The following is a 6,558-nucleotide window of genomic DNA, read 5'->3' as shown; positions in this document are numbered from 1 at the left end:
AGACTGAAACCTATATCTCTTGCTGTTCACCAAGTTCCAAGGAAGGAAGGAAGGAAATGCCTACGATCACACAGAGTCTACAAACTAAAGAAGAGAAGTCACACGTCCTTATACAAGTGACACCTCCTTATAACAACCCAAATGTTCATTTTTTACAGTACATGCATTGCCCAGTTTGACCACCCCAACTCCAGATGGTGGCCAGGTCCAGTGCCTTTGATTTCATTTTATAGGGGTGCTCAGAGAGACTGGTTGCCCATAAGGTCACACTTTAAGTGCCTATAGAGAGACTCGTCTAAATGTTCCATGGCTGGGAAAATGTCTGACCCTAAGAAGCACATCAAGCCACTTCGAACCCTGTGTTACAGGTCATTCCAGACGCGCCTCACCACAGAGACGAGGTGCTGTGTGTTCACAGACGGGCCGTGAAGGCAGACGGCGGTAAGTGGTGTTTCGTGCGCGGTCACCACCACGCGTGGAACAGGACTATTTATACTACTGTATTTTCTTGCCTGTGGGTTTCTCTCTTGCCGTTTAAACTCACACACACACACAGCCTTCTTGACCGCTAATACACTGTGATAGCTCTAAAGCAAGTCCCCACAATTGGACATTGCTCTTTAATTATTCATAAATATGACAAAACCCATCATCAACCCCCAGGTCTGAGTCACCCTGGGACCCCAGAAGCTCAGGCATTTACTCCCAAACCACAGCCACCTGGACAAGAATAACAGCAGATGCCCAGGCTTCCTTAGCAGCCGACCCAAGTCAAAACCCACCCCTCAGGGATCTGTCCCTCTGTCTGTTGCATGCTGGAAAGACCAGGGTTTTCTTCCAATTAGTGTTATGAGGCCAGAGAAACACCCCCGACACAGACATCCTCATCCTGATAGCGTAAATCCATCTGTTTAAGAAGCAGACTAAGAATGAAGATCCTCAAGCGACTATTCATACTCATACTATAGAACTAAAAAGACAGGGGCATCTCCATTGGTTGAGCATCCAACTTCAGCTCAGATCATGATCCTGCAGTTCAGCTGTGCTGACACTTCAGAGCCTGGAGCCAACTTCGGATTCCGTGTCTCCCTCTCTCTGTTCCTCCCCCATTTGCACTCTCTCCTTCTCAAGAATAAACAAACATTAAAAAATATTAATACAAACTTGTTTGTCCCACTGTTTTCAACCAATTATGATAATTTTATAGGGACGATGAGAGACCTTATACCTCTCATTTCCACTAAGCCCTGTGCTGGCCACTGGGGTGATAGAGACCAGCATGACCAGCCCCTTTTCTGAAATAGAGACAAACCAACCTCTTGTACAAGATGCTGAAAATAGTATCTGGGGTTGGGTGGTCCAGCTCGTTGGGGGTTGGCACCACGTCCAGCCCATCTCTCATGCATGTGCCTCAGCTAATCAAGGCCACACCCCAGCGAGGCATAGGCTGCTGTCATCTCCGCTTCACAGGTGAAGAAACTGCCTCTTAGAGGTGTTGAAGGACTTTGCTCCGGCACAGCTAGAATGGCTGCTGTGGACACCTTATATCCTCAGAAAACTCGCTGTTGAAACCCTAATTCCAATATGATGGCTTGATAAGATAGGGATTTGGGGAAATGCTTAGGTCACGAGGGTAGAGTCTGCTGTGAGGATACAGAGGGGCCCGGAAGAGGACACTAACCATAAGGTGACCATGCTGGCACCTTAGACTGCTCAGCCTCCAGAACCGTGAGCATTAAATTTCAGTTGTTTAACAAATCTCCACTGACTGGGTAGCTCACAAAGTTCTCTGAAAGGACTAAACCAGTGGGCCCTGTTCTGTGAGGCCCATCCCAAACCTTACTGTATGTAAACCTAACCATAGAGTATTATAGGACACAAGGAGGCCCCCAAAGTGAGATGGGTAGAGGTGAAGTAGAGCCTGAGCAGGCGACACCTGAGGTCAGCAGTGAAAAGTGAGCAGGAATCACTCAAGGAAACGATGGTGGGGACAGCATCACAGGACACACAGGAGTGCAGGCTGCGCTAAGGCATGGCGATGTGAAGATGGGACAAATCTTTAGGATTTTACTGTGGCTGGAGACACAGTGGATATGGAGAGAAGAGGCGGAGGGGACCAAGAGAAGACACAGAAGCCTCAGGGATTTTCTCAGCTACAGAAGACAGGCATATGGGAAAGGGGAAGCGGTCCTCAGGAGAGAAATGTGGGGCCCTCCAGTTTGCTGATGTAATCTGACCCCCCACCCTGCCGCACACACAGCACATCCCCTGAGCGCGCAGTCACGGAAGGCTGGACACTCCAGCAGAGCCACATGGGCTCCAGCAAGACCATGGGAGAGATAGGGCACAGGGCAGAGTTTCAAGGGGAACTTCCCAGGGTGGGAGAACATTTTTTTTGTTGTTGTTTCAAAGGAGCTAAAAGTCTCAGAACAGTTCAGAGAGGCATGTGGACCAAGAGAAAGAAACTTCCCTGCAGCATCAGGCTGAATCCAAGCTCTCAATGTCTGGTGCGTGTGAGGGCATGGATGGACGACCAGGAGAAGGTACTAGGCCACCTGCTCCCGCGAGGGGCGCTGGCTCCAGCAGTCCTGAGCAGGGCACGTGCCTCATGGGGTTCAGCACGCGGCATTCTGTGGGGCTAGGACAGACCTGCCACCGTCCTTCTGGTCAATAAAAGACAGGAGTGCACTTGTCCCTCACAGACCAAAAACTGCACACTGATGCTTCTGTACATGGAAGCTCTTTGCACAATATGCCTGTGATGTGCTCTAAGTGAGCGTGAAAGAGGAAGCTGACAGTTCTGGGTCACAGGCCATCCCTGGGGGTAGATGCACGCACCGGTACACGGCCGACTGAGATGGAAGCAGGGTCCTGAGGAGGCTGGGGGCGGGGGGAGGGGGGTTCATTGCATCAGGATGAAGACCAGACCTTTCCCTTCAGGATGCAGGGAAGATGGTGACAAGCGAGACGGGCAGTAATGGAAGAGACGGGAACACAGCCTCCTTCTCTCTGCTGGGAAGGCTTTGGGTAAATGAGCCAGCATCCACCATACCTGAAGTGAACCCCCTCCTTCTCTTGTTGGGGGCCCCTCACGTTTGTGCATTTCCACTTAGGGGACCTGAAACCCAGAGGTGGGCTCTGATGACATTGAACCTTGTCAATCCTACCCCTCCCAGGACAGCAAGACTGTACTCTGCACCCCAGTATCCTGGGTCTCATGCTGGTCCAGGCTCAGAGGGAAAGGAAACACGACAAGGCCATATTAATGTGTGCCGGAAGCCATTTTGTGCTGACTTAACTCCCCTGATGCCGAGCCTCCCCTGTGTGTGGAGATGAAGCCCATGTCCCCCATGTCAGCAGGATGTATACCCTGGTAGCCTCCCCCACACCCTACCTGAGATCCCAAACTAGCACCAAACCATACCATTTAGGGGGGAATCCCTGGATCTTAGTCCTGACCAAACCTTCTCCCTTCCTTCCCCCACCAGCCTCTGTGGAGGCCCCCACAGTGATGTACAAGGTGAGAGTGGCCCAAATCCATCCACCACCCCACTTTGGCGCTCCCACTTCTGTCAATGGTAGGTCCCTCGTAGACCAGAGCTTGCACTTTCTGGGTCCTCATCCCCACCACCTTTAGAACTATGGATCTGTCTGTGCTAACAGTTCAGATTCACTTTCCCTGTGGCCATTTTAGAGACCACGTCCATCTCACACACTGGAATTCTCTCCACAGAAGGTACTTCATGAGACATGGAGACAAAAGCCATGCAGCTGCTTCACAAGGCTTGATGTGAAGAGAAGGCACTAACACGGGAGGAGAAAGGGGAGTGGGAAGTCCCCCACCCCTCTTCAGAGTAAGACACTGGTCGCAATTCTGCCTCTAACCTGTACTGCTCTAAGAGTGAGCTGTTTTCTTAGAGGTGATAACTTCATGAGAGCTACTTAAGTCCTTATCATGATATGTAGTGACCTACTATGCATATAACCTGATGTGAACACTGTACAGGCTTGACTTCCCCTTGATCCTTGTGTCATCCCTGGGGACTAGGGATTATTCCCATTTCAAAGATGGGGGGAGTCAGACCCTCAGAAATAAGACCCAAGCAAGATCACATGGTAACTCCACACCAGAGCCAGTATTTGGACCTCAGCCTGGACATCTATCTCCAAAGCCCACATCCTTTCACTCCCCTACACAGTGCCTCCCCCTTTGCCTCTTCTCGTCCATATTGGGAGGAAATGTCAAGTATAATTCCTGAATCTTGAGCTTGGAAAGTCAGGCCAAGAAGTGCAGCAAATATAGTACACATGACATATCTGGTGGGAAGCTAAAAAATGTCAGGTTTTGAAACCATGAATTATTTTCCTTCTGTTTCCTCAAATCAGCACAAGCCCATCTGCATGTGGTGTTCCTAAGGCAGTGTGCTGAGAACAAGTCCCATCCAGGTCTGTTCCACACCCTAAACCTCCCATGACGCTCTCTGAAGAAGCAGGGAGAACGCAAGGATTGGGAAAATGGTGACTGCCTTGTGGTGGATATCGTAAGCCCTGGCAAGACCTTGAGCTTCACCACTAAACACCCAACCTGATTGCAGATACCTCTGCTTCATTTAATAAGAAAACATGCTTTCATTCTTCAATTAGAAAAATGGAGCTTGTTACCAAAAAATTCCCCAGGACAACACTATCTAAGTTTCCTACAAATGTGTGCATGGCTGACATTAGGAAGAAGAGGAGGACGCACATTCAGCATTCTATAGACATTTCCCCATTAATCTTCATCCTAACCATAAAGGGGACATACTGTTCTTGCTCCCATTTTACAGACGAGGCTCAACCAAGCAGACTCTATTTTTTGTAATCAATGAGTACTAAAAACCAAAGAATACTCATATCTGGACAAACACAGACACCTTACTGGGAGAGCTAGAATTCGAATTAAGGCAGTTGAACTCCAGAGACTGTGAATGTTGGAACAATGAAATAGAAAATGGATCAAATTTTTCCACTTCAAAGATACAAAAACTGAGTTACAGATAAAACTACGTGGCCTATGATAGTTTACATAGTATGTTAAGAGTCTTTGTACTTAGCTAGGCTCTTATTTACTCCTATTTCCAACTACACATCTCTTAAGCACTCTGAGAACTACCCACCTAGAGTAGACCCCTTCAGTATTCTGCCTCTTCCTTCTTTCCAAGAGGGCACTCCCATTTTCTGGGTCCTGTGAATGTTGGTTGCGAATAGCCCACAGCTATCACTTTCTCTGGAGAATTGCCTCAAATGACCAGAGAGGCTGAGAGGTTTCTGTGCTGTGCCACCCCACAGGAACAGCACAGATCCCATGAATGACTGATTTATTGGACCCCTGAAGTCATGACAGGACAACTTTCCAGAGGTCCCCATGAGATCAGGCTAAAGTCTCCAGGTGAGAAAACATCCTTCCTTAGCTTATTTTCTTTTGCCTTATTCTACTTCCCTCGGCCTCCTTTTCATAAGAACACTCCTTCAATACATCACTTGCATAAGAATCATCCCCGTCTCAGGCTCTACTTCTAGGGAACTGATCCCAAGACACCTTCTAAGGAAGGAGGGGGTACAGCTCATAGGCTAACGCTGTGAAGAGTAGACACTGGAGTCTTTGCCTTGTGCTCATTCCCTGGATACTACTGGAACTTGTTATAGGTTCTCAAAACAAGAGCTGAATGCTTTTTAAACTCAAATGGGCTTTAGCGACATCTGGTCAACCCCTCCTTTTCAGTGGTGGGATGGCCAACGCCCAGTGAGGGGAAGAAACTGACCCAGCTCACCTAGAATTAGAACTCAGATCTATTCCCACAAATAGTAGCAGTATGTTGAGACCAAAGATAAAGCACATCCCCATTCCTACTGTGGAATGTTTATGATCAGCTCCAACATAGGTGGGAGGATTTCTCTGTGGTGGGACGGGACAGGGTTTGTACTCCGAGGTTTGGCAAGATTTGATCTGACTACTCTCCTACTTCTAAAACATTGCTCACCGCATGAGTACCATGGTCCCCAGGCCAACACTTCGGGACTTTCACATGGTCATGCTCTCAGGCCTTCGCACGCGACATCCATGCTCCCTCAGACACCCCAAATCCCCGGTGCCGCTCATCTTTCCCTAAGCCCAAGCATGCTGTGCTCTCACTGGTCCATGCTAGGTAGACGGAGAATTACTTAATTAAATACAGATTCCCAATTAAGTATGAATTTCAGGCAAACAGCAAATACATTTAAGCACAGTGAGCATACCCCATATATTGCATGGAACATATTTATGCCTAAAAAGTATTTCTCGTTTACCAAATCTGACACAGTATTCATTCTCTCTGACTGTAATTCCCACCCTACAGTCTTAGAAAACTCCTCCTCACCCTCCAAAACAGCTCAGGTTGGATTTTAGATAAATAGCTTTCTCTAAATTCTGAAAATAATCCCTCTTATCTCCGGAGCAGAGTGCCCCGAGCTTTGCTCAGCTAGAGTAGCACGGTCACAATACGTTATCAGCAATGGCTTCAGCTCTGGGTTCCCCAG

The 6,558-nt window shown here is 48.3% G+C and overlaps 1 long non-coding RNA gene across 1 annotated transcript; it reads left to right on the top strand.

Moving 5' to 3' along the window:
* The first annotated feature begins 372 nt into the window (after positions 1 to 372).
* Positions 373 to 3,746, top strand: LOC115280784. The gene is made up of 3 exons (XR_003903938.1): positions 373 to 441; positions 2,941 to 3,027; positions 3,734 to 3,746. It is a non-coding gene; the product is annotated as an uncharacterized LOC115280784 (long non-coding RNA).
* The last annotated feature ends 2,812 nt before the right edge of the window (positions 3,747 to 6,558 follow it).

The sequence above is a fragment of the Suricata suricatta genome, chromosome 16 (assembly GCF_006229205.1).
Source record: "Suricata suricatta isolate VVHF042 chromosome 16, meerkat_22Aug2017_6uvM2_HiC, whole genome shotgun sequence".
Lineage (NCBI taxonomy): Eukaryota > Metazoa > Chordata > Mammalia > Carnivora > Herpestidae > Suricata > Suricata suricatta.
Note: the sequence above shows the minus strand (reverse complement) of the source record. Positions and strands in the feature narration are given on the sequence as shown.